The sequence below is a fragment of the Salarias fasciatus genome, chromosome 11, assembly GCF_902148845.1.
Source record: "Salarias fasciatus chromosome 11, fSalaFa1.1, whole genome shotgun sequence".
NCBI classification, from domain to species: domain Eukaryota; kingdom Metazoa; phylum Chordata; class Actinopteri; order Blenniiformes; family Blenniidae; genus Salarias; species Salarias fasciatus.
Genome location: NC_043755.1, coordinates 18,774,950 through 18,792,562, shown reverse-complemented (window position 1 = coordinate 18,792,562; position 17,613 = coordinate 18,774,950). Strand labels below are relative to the sequence as shown.

General features: G+C 44.3%; 1 long non-coding RNA gene across 1 annotated transcript; it reads right to left on the bottom strand.

Annotated features, from left to right (window-relative positions):
- Nucleotides 1-13,014: 13,014 nt before the first annotated feature.
- LOC115396279 (uncharacterized) lies at nt 13,015-16,232 on the bottom strand. The gene is made up of 3 exons (XR_003932369.1): nt 16,156-16,232; nt 15,480-15,632; nt 13,015-13,395 (listed from the first exon to the last, which is right to left on the bottom strand). It is a non-coding gene; the product is annotated as an uncharacterized LOC115396279 (long non-coding RNA).
- Nucleotides 16,233-17,613: the final 1,381 nt, after the last annotated feature.

Sequence of the window (17,613 nt, the reverse complement as noted above, 5' to 3'; positions counted from 1 at the left end):
CGCCGATTGGCTGCGCGGAAGTCTCAACAAACACTACTCTCTTTGTTGGAGAGGTGCGAGTCGAGGCTCCCGTGGAAGTGAAGAGCCGGAGTGCAGCATGGGGAGACGGAGCGCCGGGATCAGCAGTGCAACTGTAAGATACAGTTGATTTACTTTCATAATCGTCTTCTATTCAGACTGCAGGTAGAATACTTCCTGAGACGTAGGGATTTTTTTTTCTCCGTCTATTGAGAAGAATAACAAAGCATGCTCATACAGAAATTGAATTTAGGTAGACTTTAAATGTACTTTTTTTTATTGCGGCGTGTTTTTTGCGCACAGTTGCGCACTAGATTACGGTTGTTTGAAGACTGTTTGACACTTCCTGACTGTGTATTTTCAGTGCAAAAAAAAAAAAAAAGACAAGGCAGATTAAAACGACGCATGCAAATGTTTTCTGCATATCTCTGCATATCATGACAGGACGCACAGGGAGCTGTCTGCAAGAGGAATCTGCTTCATGCTTTTAGAGCTGCAATCTTTTGGCAAATAAAATTAATTGCCGTATATTTCAGCAAACATTGTTGCATGTGTGCACGCTGATTTTAATATTAATATTATTTATGCAATTTGTTGCGTGGCAAAAAAAAAATAATTATGTAAATTACACACACGTCTGCCGAGCTGAGTAAATCAATTTCAAACAAGAATTTAAAGCTAATAAAAGTGAAACAAGAATTTAAAGATAATGAAATTAATGGGGAACAAAATTGTCTCAAACAGTGAAAACATTTACAAAGAAAAAAACCAACTCAACACTTTTCAGTTAATTTATTCAAAATTATTTTATAACACATTGCAAACACATTTAAATTAACAAGTTTCCAGCTTTAATTGCTGACATGACAGTGATTTTTATTTTGAACTTCAGGAAAAAAATGTCCTGCATCTCTTTTGTTAGAGCACGAGCTGACATCAGTTACACGTTTTTCTTGTTAGTGATGTGACTAAGAAAAAAAAAGAAGAGTCTGCCTGTAACAATGACATTTGCACTTTGTGAAACATGGATGGATGCTTGTAAAAGTGTCAGCTTGTATATTTGTTTTTCTGACTGACTCGTAAAGGTAGCTGTCGCTCAGTTGTCTTGACTTTAAAACTTTTAATGGCCCATAAAGTGAACAGATCAACTTTTGTGTCCATCCAGGTAGTAAAGACAATTTTACAAGTAGGCCTTCGTGGGAGTGACTACACACACACACACACACAGACACACACACACACACACACACACACACACACACACACACACACACTGAAGTTGAGCCTGTATCATAAATGACTGACAGGATTTTTTTGGGGATTTCATAAAAAAACAACAAAATAAGCACTTTCCTTCTGCGAATGTTGGTAGAATAAATGTAGTTGGAGGGGATTTCATGTGTGATTAAATTGCTGTTTACAGCACAGTAAAGGATCTATGTGGAACCATTGGAGTGTAATGCGACAGCACTGAGAGGTTTCCAGGATTCTTTACATCGCCGAAAGTGATCTAGAAATTACTTTCAGGTCTTATAGAGAACTATTATAGAGTTAATAGTGTGTGAAAAGCTTCTCCAGCTGCTCATCTTCCACTAAAGTGAAGATAGACACAAGTGAAGAGGAGGATTAGGTCCAAACTCAGGCCTCCAGTCCGGAGCGGGGAGGGCAGGCTTCCATCCCATCCCAGCTGTCGTCCCCCCAGTGTCAGCTTCGGGGACCAGGACTTTGTCCAGAGAGGGGACATTCCTGGCCGACTGCTGCTGGTTGCCATAGGGAGAGGTAAATGAAACAACAGCAGTTGCGTCGCTGGCTGCTGCTCCCCCCCCCCTCCTGTTCCTGGACTATCTAAAGGCCTCTATTTAGAGAGGCTCTCTGGTGTGGGGACAAAGCCTACGTGGGGATAAAGGAGGGAGGAGTATAGAGCGCAGGGCCCTGAGCGGGAGAAAGGAGTAGAAAATCTGAAAAAAAAAAAAAAAAGATGAGAGAGATTATGTCTGTCCTCAAAGCTGCTCCTCATACTCCAGAGAGATGAAGCAAAGTGTGGAAAAAAAATAACAAACAAAACTTCTTCCTTCTCCCTAGCACATTTTCTGTTCTTTTGAAGTCTTAATGTAGCATCTTAGGTGGCATTAATATTTCCTACTGTCTCCGTGCAATTAAAAGCACCTTTGGTGAGTCTGTGGCCTCCAACAATTCAGTCCAACAGAAATAAAGTAATATACATAGTAACCACAAATTAAACCTATAAATCAGTGCAGACACTTGCTCAATATCCACAATTTATAACTTTCAAACTATGCAAATGACTGAAATTTGTAATTAAACATTGTATTTAATAACTCAGAGCGGCAGTAAAATTAAAAGGCAATAAAAAAGTAATTATGAAGGAAGTATTTTCACCAAAAAATATTCAAACTCTGCAGCAAGAAAACACTAAAGTCTATACAGTGAATGTTCACGCTCACAAATCATTTGCAACAATGCTAATTTATTCCAAAAAGTTCACACAAGGACACATGTCATGTGCATAGGCTGGGGTGTGTGAGCACAATGCAGGGGCTTGCAACAGAGGGCAAGTGCTAATTGCAAAATGTTGTTCTCTCTCTGACCCAGACTGCATTTACAATTCAAATGCAGATTTAAATTGTATTGCAACTTTCCCTTTTTTTTCTTCTTTTTTGCTTCAGTGCTCCTTCAGAGGGCAAAATCAGCATTTTTTTTTTTAGCGTTTGATGTTCCAGCAGATGTATTTATAAATGTAACATGGGTTTCATGAATTGATTTAAGGCCATTAAATTTCGGAGTGAAGCCTAATAAAGTAGTAGTATGTAACCGAAATGTACAAAAAAAAAGAACGTGTGTGATTAAAATGGGACTTGATTCGTGATGAAAATACAGGTCTTTTATTGCATGCTATTCAGCTGACTGCTGCAGTGATTTCTGAGGGTCTGTTTACATCAGTAACAGCACTATAAACCAGGCGGTGATGACCAAGGGAGAAACGCATGCAAAGTGCTCATATTCCATGTATAACTCAAGCTCTTCAATTAAGTATTAGTGATTGGGCCTTTAATGGAGCTCATTTCATAAGCTAATAATCCGTTATAGATGTGAATCCAGCTGCACTGACAGTGCACGAAGCAGCCAGGATTTAAGTCATACCAGGAAAAGTTTCCAGGCACGGCTCAGTAATTCATTCTGGTAATATCCAACATTATTGTGGCGTAACATTGAAATCGGCCAAATCAAAAGAACATTGTGGTAATTAGGCTGTAATTCAAGGAATTACCACATCGCCACACAGGCTTAAAATAGTCGTGTTGGAGAAACGCAAAGCACATTATTTTAATGGTGTAATATGCAAACTATGGCTCGTTTCAATTACATGGTTTAACAATGCATAAATGATGCGAGCCTTGTTATTTGGAAGGCAGGGTCCGCAGTTATTCAATCACTCTGAGGGGCCAATGTGAGGGGCCACGCTGCCTCATCTCCTACACTAAAACCCGGTGCCGGGCTGCGAGGGCCGCTGCCAAACTGCATTTAAGGGAATAAAAATGACAGTAGAGAATGTAGCGTTAAATTAACAGTAGGATAATTATATGACCCGTGTGCTGTAAAGATTCAATTTCTAACGCTCTAATTAGGCGACTGTCCCCCATACATCAGCTCACATCCCTCTGCCAATTTCTCACCAGAAAGCGTCCTGCGAGCGGAATAATTAAGATTTTATTAAGACAAACGGCTGGCGGTAATAGGGAGAATCAAAGGAGGGGTTGGTTAAATGATATGTTTTTAAAATCACTGATTGTTCTGCACACTCAGTCCACTGAGTCCCATTTAGAGACGGGGAACAGTTGGGTCCAAGCAGGAGGAGAGGGGCTGGGATCCGTCAGTGGACTACAGAGGAGGATTATATTAACCCACATAATGAAGTGCACACTGTCTGCTGTGCAGGGAAGACGCAGTAACTTGTCATGTCAGAGCTTCTGATACAAATTCCTCAGATGGATCGTACACAGAAATGAGTGCTGTATACATTGTTGTAACTAACCATTATTTTCATAATCTAACCAGTGAAAATTGCCCGTCAATTTCCCGGAGCACCAGATGACTCAAAAATGTGTTGTTACGTGTATTCAGCCCACAAAATGATGAATGTGCAAAGTTTGACACTAAAGGGCTGTTTTCATGAGTTTTCTGCTAAAAGAGGAGCTTGTCCCTCGTGCTTCCCTCCAGTCTCTGTGCTACACACGCAGAATTTTAGACATCAGAATCAGTTTAGTGCAACTTTACACAGACACAATGAGGAGAAATAGAGTCCTCAGTAAACTGCACCAGCTCCACTGTTGGAACAAAATGTGTTTGCATATTAACACATTACTCAGTGAGGAGGAGGAGGAGGAGGAGGAGGAGGAGGAGGAGGAGGAGGAGGAGGAGAGGTTCTACATGTAATCCCGATGAGTTTCAGCAGGGTCACTGAACTTTGTGTGTGGAACAAATCTCTCTTTACAAAATGTGATTCAGATTGATATATTGAACATTTTGGGTGCCACTCTAATTGATGTATTTAGTCAAACAATCAATCCCGATCAACAATATACAATATATTGAGCTTAAAGTCACAGGAATAGAATAAAATTAGTTTAACTTAAAAAAAATGGCTAATTGATTTGAATAGAAATGATGAAAACCAGTGAGGTGTGCAGGACAGCTTCAAGAGGGGGTTCAGGGGAATGCCTTTTCCCACAGCTACTTCTTTAACTGGATCTTCATGACATGTATGGAGTTGCAAGTTATTAACAGAGTCTAATTTAAATGAAATAAATGTGATATTGTAACAGTATTGATGAAACAGTTATGGCAGTGGCAGAGAAGACCCGCTGGGAGAGTTGTGCTTATATATATCAGGACAGATGTTAACTATAATAACATTATCATGAAAAATAAAACATGAGGAAGTACAGTATTCACTCAAAAGTGACTACTTGCTGTGCTATAAAAGCATGTTTGGTGTGAAAGTGGAGGGGGGGGGGGGTCTCATTGTTCCACACTTAAGAAATCCTGTGACCTGAATAAACATTCAGCCAAATAAAATCAAAATGACTGATAAATACTTAAACAAAACGATTAATAAATACACAAGAGGCTAGTGTGAATCGGCCAGTCCCATTGAAGAGGAAACCTGACCTTTACCCTCACCCTGACTTTAGATTTAGTCTCATAACAATATAATAAAGATAAAGTTGCATCTTTAGGAAGCAGTTCTAACTAAATCAATATCTGTTTTCCATTGATCAATTCAGATAATAATAAATCAGTTGTATTTACAGGTACATACTACTTGTGCTGGCACTAATGTTTTTGTTTACAATTTTGTTACATTTAATTCCTTTTCTATGTCTTTTCTTTTCACTTAGAAATCTGTTTCATATCTATTCCAATGTTTTTGAAGCATAAAAGTTATATTTAAAATGTATTAAAATGTTTTGTGGGTCATGTGACCAAACAGGAAACAGGAAGTAGGAAGTGCTGAGATCGCTAGAAACAGTCATCTTTGCCCACTGTGTCACTTCAACTTTCATCTAATGCCATCCGCAGCATCGTTGGTATGTAACTTGTTTTACCAGTGTTAATGTGTTCATCATAACCTTAACTTACATTATCTATCATTGTTTTGTGAAAGATTGTGATTTTGTGAAGTTAGACAACAAGATGAATGTAACATGCTAATACCAGAATTCAAGCTAGCTCTTTGGGCTTATGGTTGATTGCTGCCACCTAGTGGTCATTTGCTGCTATGTTTGGGCTTGTTTTCATTGGAGATACATCGTAAGGATTTCTTTTGTGGTGAATTGTACTGCTCATTATTGTTTTATATCTGTGCATATTAGAATGAGTGATTAGTGGTTGATTGTAAGGAAGTTTATTGGGTGTTATTTGTGTGTTACAGTTTTACCCTTTTTCAAGTCAATAAACCTGAGGTCAACTGGATAACTGTCTTCAGAGTTTTGATGGGCAAAAGGTGTTTAGCTTACTGCCAAAGCATTCAGTTCATGCAGAGGGCAGGATAGTAAAACAACGGCTTCTCGGCAGAAGATAAACAGTTATCAGTGAACATGGACAAAGCAGAGTCATTAAAAACTAGATCCGAGGCATCGTGTTCTAGAAGATCGTCTCGGTCATCTCGATCATCCACTGAAGCAGCCGCTGCCATAGCCCGTGCCAAAGCGGAGGCAGCAAAGGCACGCCTGGCCTTTGCAGAAAAGGAAATGTCTCTGAAAATGGAGGAAGCACGGCTAAAGGCGACAATAGAAAAGTTGTCTTTGGAGAAAGAAACAGCTGCAGCTGTCGCCGAAGCAGAGATTCTAGAGGCGGCTGTTGATGACAATGAAAGGGAAAATAGCCAAATTAAGCTTGATCAGGCTTCTCTAAATCCTCAAGAGCGAACTAAAGAATATGTCGCAAACCAGACAACAGAGTACTCAGTCCCTATCCAACATCTACTCCCCCATGATGAAACTGGCCAGTTGTACACAGAGGCAACCCAGCAACTATGTGTGCCCCCTGAACATGATAATAATCAGTCACAGCACACCACAGCCATGCCTCTCCCCCGAGATGGAGCACAAGTCCATAATGTTGGATATGGAGTACGGGCCAGAAACCAGGGTTCACCTCAAATCACTGTGTCTAGCCACGCCCCTCAACACGTTTCCCCGACCAATCAAGCATAAATGATGTCGTCAGATACTTCGCTCGTCGTGAACTGGTTACCACGGGACTGACCCAATTTAACGACCAGCCACAGAGTTACAGGGCCTGGCAACAGTCATTTCAGAACTCAGTGAGGGGGCTCAATCTGACATACAGCGAGGAAATGGATCTGCTGGTTAAGTGGCTGGGCAAAGAATCGAGTGAGCATGCTAAGCGCATCAGGGCTGTCAACGTCAATCACCCAAGAGAGGACTTAAGATGATATGGGACAGACTGGATGCATGTTACGGCGCTCCCGAGGTAATCGAAGATGCCCTCTTCCAACGCATCAACAGTTTTCCCAAAATCTCAAGCAGAGACTATACAAAGCTGCACGAGCTCAGTGACCTTGTAATGGAGCTGGAGGCCGCTAAGACTGATGGAAACCTTCCAGGCCTGCATTACCTTGACACACCCAGAGGAATAAACCCTCTTGTTCAGAAGCTTCCTTTTAACCTACAAGAGAAGTGGCTGACCGTTGGATCCAGCTACAAAGAACGCTACCAGGTGTCATTCCCACCCTTCAACGTTTTTGTAGACTTCATATCCCAACAAGCTAAAATCAGGAACGATCCGAGTTTCAATTTCACTTGTCAAGTCGACATTCAAAAACCAGAGAGGACCTTTAAAGCTCAAAGGCACAAAGAAATCTCAGTCCACAAGACCAATGTATCTGCTATTGAACAAACTGCAGTGGCCGAGAATTTGGACCGTCAGTGCCCCATCCATAAGAAGCCCCACCTACTGCGAAAGTGCCGGGCTTTTCGCGAAAAACCGATTGAAGAGAGGAGAGCTTTCCTGAAAGACAATAGGATCTGCTACAAATGTTGCACATCTACAAAACACATGGCTAAGGATTGCAAGTATACAGCCACGTGCACAGAGTGTGGAAGTGAGAAACATATTTCCGCCCTTCACCCTGGACCTGCACTTAACGCTGAAGAGACTTCGGCCCTGAAAGAGCATGGCGGGGAGCCAGCTCCTACACCATCTTCAGAAGTCACCACCAACTGCACCAAAGTTTGTGGCGGCGACCAAAGTGACAGATCGTGCTCCAAAATCAGTCTTGTTAAGATCTATCCAGTAAATCATCCCGAGAAAATGAAGAAGGTCTATGCAATCATTGATGAACACAGCAACAGATCCCTAGCTTGTTCCGAGTTCTTCGACACCTTCAACGTCCAAGGTCCAACCTCTCCATACTCCCTTCGTACCTGTTCGGGCGTGACAGAGGCCATGGGGAGAAGAGCTACGGGCTACCAGATCGAATCATTGGATGGAAAGGTCAGTCTTGCTCTACCAACGCTCGTAGAATGCAATGATATCCCTAACAACAGAATGGAAATTCCAACACCCAGTGCAGCGTACGGCCACCCTCACCTAAAGTCAATGGCTCACCTCATCCCAGAGCTTGAACAAAATGCACCGATCATGCTGCTCCTTGGGAGAGACATCATCGCTGTCCACAAAGTGCGCAAGCAGTTGAACGGCCCTCCAGATAGTCCTTATGCTCAGAAACTCGATCTAGGATGGGTTATCGTCGGGAACGTGTGCTTGGGAGGTCTTCACAAACCTGAGACAGTAAGTGCGCTGTATACAAGAACCACAGACAACAAACGCCCCACCATCTTCGAGCCTTGTCCGAACGTCTTTCAAGTGAAGGAAAAATATAGTCCATTCAAGAACGCAGACCAGCCTAAAGCACAAAATATGGAAACGCTTGCCTGCAACAGGAGAGATGAGCAGTTGGGCTCTACAGTGTTTCAGCAGACCAAAGATGACAACAAGGTAGCCTCTTCCATCGATGATATCTCGTTCCTAAAAATTATGGAAAAGAACTTAAAGAAAGATGAAGAGAACAGTTGGGTAGCTCCGCTGCCATTCAAGACACCAAGGCCTCGTCTTCCTGACAACAAAGCTCAAGTCTCAAATCGACTGTCATCACTCAGACGGAGCCTAGAAAAGAAGCCAGAGATGAAGCAGCACTTCTTCGCCTTCATGGAAAAGATTTTCCAGAACAAACACGCAGAAGTGGCCCCTGAACTGAAGGAGTCCGAGGAACGCTGGTACTTACCTATCTTCGGTGTTTATCATCCCAGAAAACCCGGCAGCATCCGCGTGGTTTTCGACTCAAGTGCTCAGTTCCAAGGTGTCTCTCTGAACAACGTCTTACTGACTGGTCCTGACCTTAATAATAGTCTGATCGGCGTTCTTCTCAGGTTCCGCAGAGAAGCGGTGGCAGTCACAGCTGACATCGAACAAATGTTCCACTGTTTCCTCGTCAAGGAAGAAGACCGAAACTTTTTGAGGTTCATGTGGTTCAAAGACAATGACCCATCCAAAGACGTCATCGAATACCGCATGAGGGTCCACGTCTTCGGGAACAGTCCCTCCCCCGCAGTGGCTGTCTACTGTCTCCGGAAGAGTGTAGAGGAAGGAGACCCTGATGTCAAGCTCTTCGTCAATCGAGACTTCTACGTCGATGATGGCTTAAAGTCGTTCCCTACAGTCGAAACAGCAGTAGATCTGCTCAAAAGAACACAAGACACTTTGGCTGACTCAAACTTGCGACTCCACAAAATCGCTTCAAACAGAAGAGAGGTAATGGAAGCCTTCCCATCTCGTGACCATGCCAGTGACTTCAAGAATCTGGATCTCGGCTCCGATGCCCTTCCCATGCAACGCAGTTTGGGCCTCAACTGGGACCTCATGAGTGATACTTTCACCTTCAAGATAGGTGATAAAGAGAAACCGTTCACCCGTCGAGGAGTCCTCTCAACGGTAAACAGTGTCTACGATCCCCTTGGGTTTATCGCCCCAGTTACCGTCCAAGGGAAAGCCATCCTCCGAGAGCTCACACAAGACCACAGTGACTGGGACGCGCCTCTCCCTCAAGAAATGGAGGAGACGTGGACAACATGGCGATCATCACTGGATGACCTCAGCAGCCTCCAGATACCACGTCTATACGCAGACATTTCTCTCTCTACAGTGTCACATGGAGTTATGTGTCTTTTGTGATGCCTCAACAAAAGCAATCGCCGCAGTAGCGTATCTCAAACTTACAGACGCAAAGGGTTCCATCCACATTGGCTTCGTCATGGGGAAGGCTAAGCTAGCTCCTCTCCCTGAACATACCATCCCGAGGCTTGAGCTGTGTGCAGCCGTTCTGGCAGTAGATCTCGCTGAACTCATTACTTCAGAGATCGATGTGGACCTGGACGACACTACCTTTTACAGTGACAGTAGGGTAGTGTTAGGCTACATTAAGAATGACACCAGGCGTTTCTACGTTTACGTCAGTAATCGTGTACAGCGGATCAGGAGATACTCTCGCCCGGAGCAGTGGCAGTATGTGTCCACAGAACTGAATCCTGCTGACATTGCCACTCGATCTGTTACTGCAGCACGCCTCCAATCCACCAACTGGCTGAGTGGGCCAGCATTCCTGAAGCAGCATGCTCAAGTCCAACCTGACAAAGACATCTTCGAGCTGGTGGACCCATCATCAGATCCCGACATCCGTCCATTGGTGTCTACAATGAGTACGACCACATCAAGCAAACAACTGGGATCTCAGCGCTTTGCCAAGTTCTCTTCCTGGAACTCGTTGAACTACGCAATTGCCCGACTCATCCATGTTGCCCGGCTCTTCCAGAAGAACTCTGCCACCGAAGCCGGTCGCTGCAAAGGCTGGCACCTCTGTCATACAGCCATATCCACCAATGAACTCTCTCAGTCCAAAAGAATCATTATCCAAGCAGTTCAACAAGAAACCTACACTGCAGAGTATGCCTGTTTGAGGAAGAAAGAGAATGTTTCGAAGGACAGTCCTCTGAAAAATCTCGATCCCTTCATTGACGCTAATGGCCTTCTGAGAGTTGGAGGTCGTGTCAGAGAAGCAGAACTTCAGCAAGAGCAGAAAAACCCTCTCATCATTCCCGGAAAGCATCACGTGGCAACGCTTTTGATTCGGCACTACCATGAGAAAACTCAACACCAGGGACGTCTGTTTACAGAGGGCGCTATACGGACAGCTGGCTTCTGGATTGTCGGTGGCAAAAGGTGGGTGAGCAGTCTAATTCATGGATGTGTCACGTGCCGCAGACTGCGTGGTGCTCCTCAGACACAGAAGATGGCGGATCTTCCAGCAGATCGTCTCTCTACCGAACCGCCATTCACAAACGTCGGTCTGGATGTGTTCGGTCCTTTGGCAGTGGCTTCGCGTCGTACAAGGGGTGGCCTTGCTCAAAGCAAACGGTGGGCAGTGTTATTCACCTGTATGAGCATCAGAGCAGTCCACATAGAATGGTCGAATCACTCGATACCTCCAGCTTTATCAACTCCCTCCGCCGTTTCCTCGCTATTAGGGGTCCAGTGAAGCTCATTCGTTCCGATCGAGGGACCAACTTCGTAGTGCCTGTAAAGAGCTGCAGATTCCATCGAACATCGACAACGCTTCAGTGGAGAAATTCCTCCTGGACCAAGGGTGCACATGGAAGTTCAACGTACCCCACGCCTCTCACATGGGGGGTTCATGGGAGAGGATGATTGGAGTGGCTAGAAGGATCCTCGACTCCATGTTCCTCCAACTCGGAACTTCAAAGCTGACTCACGAAGCACTTACCACGCTGATGGCCGAGGTCTCTGCCATCATCAATGCTAGACCTCTTGTCCCAGTGTCAAGTGATCCTGAAGACCCTCTCCTTCTCACACCCGCAACCCTCCTGACCCAGAAAGTGAGCCTTCCTTCAGCCCCTCCTGGAGACTGGGTTAAAGATCTCCACAAATCCCAATGGCGCAGAGTTCAACATCTGGCTCAAACCTTCTGGGACAGATGGAAGAAGCAATACCTTGCATCGTTGCAGCCGAGGAAGAAATGGCAGGCTCACATCCCAAATCTTCAACCGGGGAGCGTCGTACTTCTCAAAGATGACCGACTTCAAAGAAACGAGTGGCCACTGGGACTGATAACACAAGTAATTCCCAGCAAAGACGGCAAGGTACGCAAAGTCGAGATCAAGGTCTCCAGAAAAGACGGGACTAAACTCTACCAGCGTCCTGTTACCGAAACTGTCCTCCTTATTGCCCCCGTTAAGAAACAGTAAGGACTGTTACAGAACCTTTTTTATGGTGGCAGTTTTCTGCCAGACGGGGAGTGTGCTGGCACTAATGTTTTTGTTTTTGTTACATTTAATTCCTTTTCTATGTCTTTTCTTTTCACTTAGAAATCTGTTTCATATCTATTCCAATGTTTTTGAAGCATAAAAGTTATATTTAAAATGTATTAAAATGTTTTGTGGGTCATGTGACCAAACAGGAAACAGGAAGTAGGAAGTGCTGAGATCGCTAGAAACAGTCATCTTTGCCCACTGTGTCACTTCAACTTTCATCTAATGCCATCCGCAGCATCGTTGGTATGTAACTTGTTTTACCAGTGTTAATGTGTTCATCATAACCTTAACTTACATTATCTATCATTGTTTTGTGAAAGATTGTGATTTTGTGAAGTTAGACAACAAGATGAATGTAACATGCTAATACCAGAATTCAAGCTAGCTCTTTGGGCTTATGGTTGATTGCTGCCACCTAGTGGTCATTTGCTGCTATGTTTGGGCTTGTTTTCATTGGAGATACATCGTAAGGATTTCTTTTGTGGTGAATTGTACTGCTCATTATTGTTTTATATCTGTGCATATTAGAATGAGTGATTAGTGGTTGATTGTAAGGAAGTTTATTGGGTGTTATTTGTGTGTTACAGTTTTACCCTTTTTCAAGTCAATAAACCTGAGGTCAACTGGATAACTGTCTTCAGAGTTTTGATGGGCAAAAGGTGTTTAGCTTACTGCCAAAGCATTCAGTTCATGCAGAGGGCAGGATACTACTTGTCTATCCTCAGAAAACACAGCTTCCTGGGTAGTAGGTTATTAGCATGCACTGCTACACCGTCGAGTGTGAAGTATATGCAGCAGCACAGATCATTTCTCTCTGAGCTTTTCTTTCAGATTGGCTGTTGAGTATCAATAATTCTCACTAAGGCCGGTTTTCAAGTCTTACATAACAGAGCGAGCCGACCCACGCCTCTCATCCCGACTGTAATTGTTGTGCGCATCAAAGTGGAGGAGATTGACAGGCTGTATGGAGGATTAATACAGTGGGTGAGTGACGACATCCTGAGTCGGCCGGTCAGGAAGGAGGCGGGGGGGAGGGGGGGGGGGTAACAAGTGAGGAGAGGAGAAAGAGAGACTAAGATATGAGGGTGAGAAGGAGGGAGGAGGAAAAGTAGAGAGGACAAAAAGTGGGGAGCGAGTTAACGAGAGGGAGAGCATTAATTGTGCGCTTTGTGCCGGGGCTCTTTTGCTGAGTGTGGCTGTCGAGGTGCGGGCGCTAACCCCTCCAGCAGCCCGCCGTGATCTGAGCCAGCTCTCAGACTGCTGTATTCCAATGCAATTAGGCCACTCAAAGGCCTGCTTAAAGCTGCACCCCCACCACACACCACACACACACCCGCACGCACGCACACACACACACACAGATAGCAACAGCCCCTGTGGGTCCCCTCCATTGTAGCAGGGAGGTGTATTCTGTCCCCTCTTTGAGGCCCTGGATGAAGAGACCACCCTGGGGGCAGAAAAAAGCCAGGATTACCTCTCTTTCTGTCCCTTTCCCTCTGTCTTTCTCTCTTTCTGCCTCTTTATCTCCCTCTCTCTTTCTGGTTTAAGAGTCACCTCTAAAGTCTATCAGCTCAGGCAGGCACAGAGCGCCACTTCTGGTTCAAGCTCCAACCAAAGAGGCGCAACCCGAGAGTTTTTTGCAGGAGGGAACACAGGCGGAGGCAGGAGAGCAATGAGGCATTTCTGTGATGGATGTCATTGTGGGACTGCTTTAGCAATATCACTTCCCCTCTTCCTCCTTCATTATTCATGCAGTCATATATTTCAACAAGTGGCGTGGGGCGTGCAGCTCGGTAGCTCGTCCCCGTTGGCAGCGTCGCCGCAGCCTCAGTCAGCCGGGTTCCCTCGCTGTATTAAGAGAAAGCTCTTCACGATAGCGGCGCTCTCTTGGCAGGGTTTCAGTGTGTCTCATTCCCCAGAAAGCATTTAAAGCAGATTACAAACCTAACGCTACACCTCCCCAATAAGAGTAGAGAGAAAGAAAAGGAAGAAAAAAAAAAAACTGGCACATTAACACCTGCAATACTACTCAATGGCATCAACAGATTAACGAGGTAATCCACACAATGAGGTCTTTGATTCGTGCGGTTTGGCAGGCAGCAACACCAGGCATAATGCACACTGTTATTTCAGACCGTCCCAGCACGTTAGGAGGGAAAAAAAAAAAAAAAAACCTGGCAGAAGACCCCCACTCCCCTTCGTATTTTTGTCTTCCCATCAGATGAGCTTTTGAAGAATTTTAACTTGTACATCTGGTGCTTTTTTTTTTTTTTTTTTTTTTTTTTTCCTTTTTGCCCGTTTCCTTGTCAGGGAAGTAACCTGCTGGCTGCTCCTGTGGCACATGTGAAGGGAGAGAGGGGAGAAATCACAAGGCTTTCTGAAGGCTGTTTAAACAGCAGGGCTGAGGAGCTTGCTATCAGCCCCCCCCCCCCCCCCCTTCCCCCATTTTTCTGCATAAGGACGTGCATATAGGAGGAGTGTGCGTGCATGTGTGTGTGTGTGTGTGTGTGTGCGATAGATCTCGCGGTCCCATCGCTCATGTGCGGCTCGATTAGCCCCACGTGCCTCGTTCGTCAGACGTGGAGGCAGAGCAGATGGCAGGAGACGCACCGTGTTACCATGCTGCAGCACTATGTAACGCCGCTCTAATTGAAACATCAATACCGTCCTGTCAATATACTACTGCTACTTTACAAAACACCACAACCAAGAGACATTCCCCCGGCTGGGGGGAAGACAGACGTCTCTGGGTCGCGTTCGGATGTCCCGGAGAAAAAGTTCTTCTGGCCGACGCAGAGACGATAAACACCCGGTTTGTTTACAAGAGTTGTTGTGGAAAAGGCAGAGGGGAGGAAAAAAAAAAAAAAAAAAAAAAAGCCGCATCTCTTCCGTAGCATCTCCACTGTGGCACATTTTAATGAATTGAGGAAAAGTTGTGCGATCTCACATGGCTGTGATCAGCAATTCGACGTTATCGGAATTCAGTGGAGAACAGCGAGAAATTAGGCGGCTAGGGAATTAATTTGTTATTTGTCCAACTCAATGAGGAGTGACGCAGCCCCTTTAATGAACGGGTAATCCATTTCTTATTGCAGTGAGCCAAATTCACCCTTCACTGGAGTGGAAAAAGACAAACATATCTTTCACTAACCTTTTGTGACTTCTGAGGGAGAAGAAGGAGGGACGAATGAGCGCCGAGGCCCGCTTCTGAACTATTTGTTTTCTGTTTTGTTTTTTGGGAGTGAGGATTTATGTGTTTGTGGTGTGTTTCTGTGTGTGGGAGAGTGATTGAGTTTTAAAGCCAAGTTAAGAATCCACAATAAATAATCTCTGCTCACACTGAGGCCACACAGTCGAGATACAGTGCGTGGAATTGACTCATGATCAATTGGCTTGCTGCTCCGTGGAAAATAACGGTCTTTATTTAACCGTGGTTCATGTTTGTGTCTCCAGCCCCTTGCCCGCCCCCTCCCCTGGCTTTCTGCTCCGAGGTCCTTCATCTATTGGATCTGAAGAGTCTGACTGTTGCACCTGCGTCACGGCGACACCCCGGATCGTTTTTGATGGTAAGGACTCGCTCTCCTCGCACACATCGTCTCCGACAGTCTCGGTCTCGGGGTGCTCCTTCACTGCAGGAGTTCTTGATCTGGAGGAGGATGCCGGCATAACATCTGTCTGATGTAACTGTTGGATAGAGCGTTAATCGTCATGAGTCCGTGTGATGAATAAACAGTGTAACAGACACTGTAGAGGCTGCACAAATCTGATTTTCCCGTAAAACCAATTTTATGCAGCCAATAGGATAAATTCAAAGATGCAATTAATGCTGTTGTTTTTTTTTTAAAAGAAAAAGCTTAAATTTCTTAATGAGGGAATAGCCGAGGAAAAAATATTCAATGATTATCAAAATAGCAGCTAATTAAATCAAATTATTGTCTCAGCCTTAAAAACAACCAAATATCCAATAAGAAAAACAGACTTTGTCATGGCCAAATGGGCCAAACGCCATGTTGCCGAGCAGGAAAACACACATTTATCTGAACCACAAATATCCACAATTATTCCCCCTTCATTTCTTCCAATTTTTGGTTCTCGGTCTCTAATATTTAATCACAACAAAAGCCTAATTACATCTCTTAAATCCTAAAAAAAAAAAAAAAAAAAAAAAATCTCAGGAACAGACAGTGTGTGTGGATTGATGGGTTACCTTGGAAGCTGGACTAGATGTTGGGGGCTTGTTGAGGCTGGAGGAAGCCGTTGCGCTTGCAGGAGGTTGCCACATCTGGGTAAAGAAACAGATCATTAGTGTTGGAGACAAGCTAATAAAGCAGCACTTACATTCACAGGAAGTTTTGCAGCGTTTAAAGTTACCTCCAGCGGGAGAAATTCCTGTTGATATCCATTACTCAAAAAACAGGTTGGAGTGTTACATAAATCACAACAGTGCTATTTAGTACACAGCATGGACACATATTGTAAAGCTGTTCTTGTGCCAGATCCTTCAGAGCACAAATAAATACATATATTAATGCATTTTTGTATGAACGAGTTACTGAAATAGTAAAAAAAAAAAAGAGAAAAATAAACTTTGACTAACTGTAAAAACACTTAATAAGCAAAACATGTCACGAAATGAGACTCAAGGTCCTCGAAGCTGCCCCGAGTTCACCTCAGGATACGGACCTGAAGGGGCTTTTATGATATCCACTCCTCAACACCACAACCAGCCCAGCACACTGAGCCCCGAGGCAACTGGAAGGCAGCGTCTGCACGCTCTCTGTGGGGTAAACTTTAAAGCACCGGAGCTTACATTTCCCATAATGCAAGCACAAACAAAGAAAAACAAAATAACCCATCAATGTCCAGTCTGTATAGAAAGTCTATTCTGTTCTATGTGTTCCTCTTAACCGACGTTTATCTAATGTGACGTATTGAGTTTCTGATACAGACCAGACAATTATAAGACCACCTTTTACCTGCTGCAGGCCCAATGCTTTAACAAATCCTCAATAGTATCAACTTTGTTCGCACTGAGATGTTTTCAAGTGAAAATGGTCGACCTTTGTTACATTTTGGCTGTTTGATCACATGGCACCAGCATCAGCAGTCACTCCAAATGGAACTTTTCTGCATATGCGTGAGTAAATTGACATTGACGAGAGGAGGAATCCGGAGTGTTTAAGAGAATTTAACAGCACTTCTCCGATGAATTGTTCACTTACTACACCATCATGTGGATCACATGCAGAGGCTCATTTTTTTACATGCGCCAGACACTGAATGGTTCTATAAGATGAAGAGAAACAACGGTATAAAGTAATCTGAATGTTTTTCCTGCATGTGTGCACGGGCGGTTCTGTTAAAGAAAACTCAGCACCTGAATGCAAACTACAGTTTCCAGAATTTCTGGGGTTTCCATGTGAACGTGGAAACGTGGAACTTTCCGCTTGTCGTATAAACAGGTGGTATCTGTTTGCTCTGCACACTGAGTGACAGGTAGAAGGACCAGTCCCAGCGACTGCAGTGAGCAGGGCTGCGACGTGTCGTACATCTCTGTGGATTTGCATGCCTACGCATAAGTATAAATTGAGCTTAAGAGGTTATCTTCCCGGAGAGCTCTAGAGTTACACCTGTTTCTTCACAGAGTGAAGGGTACTTCCCTTAA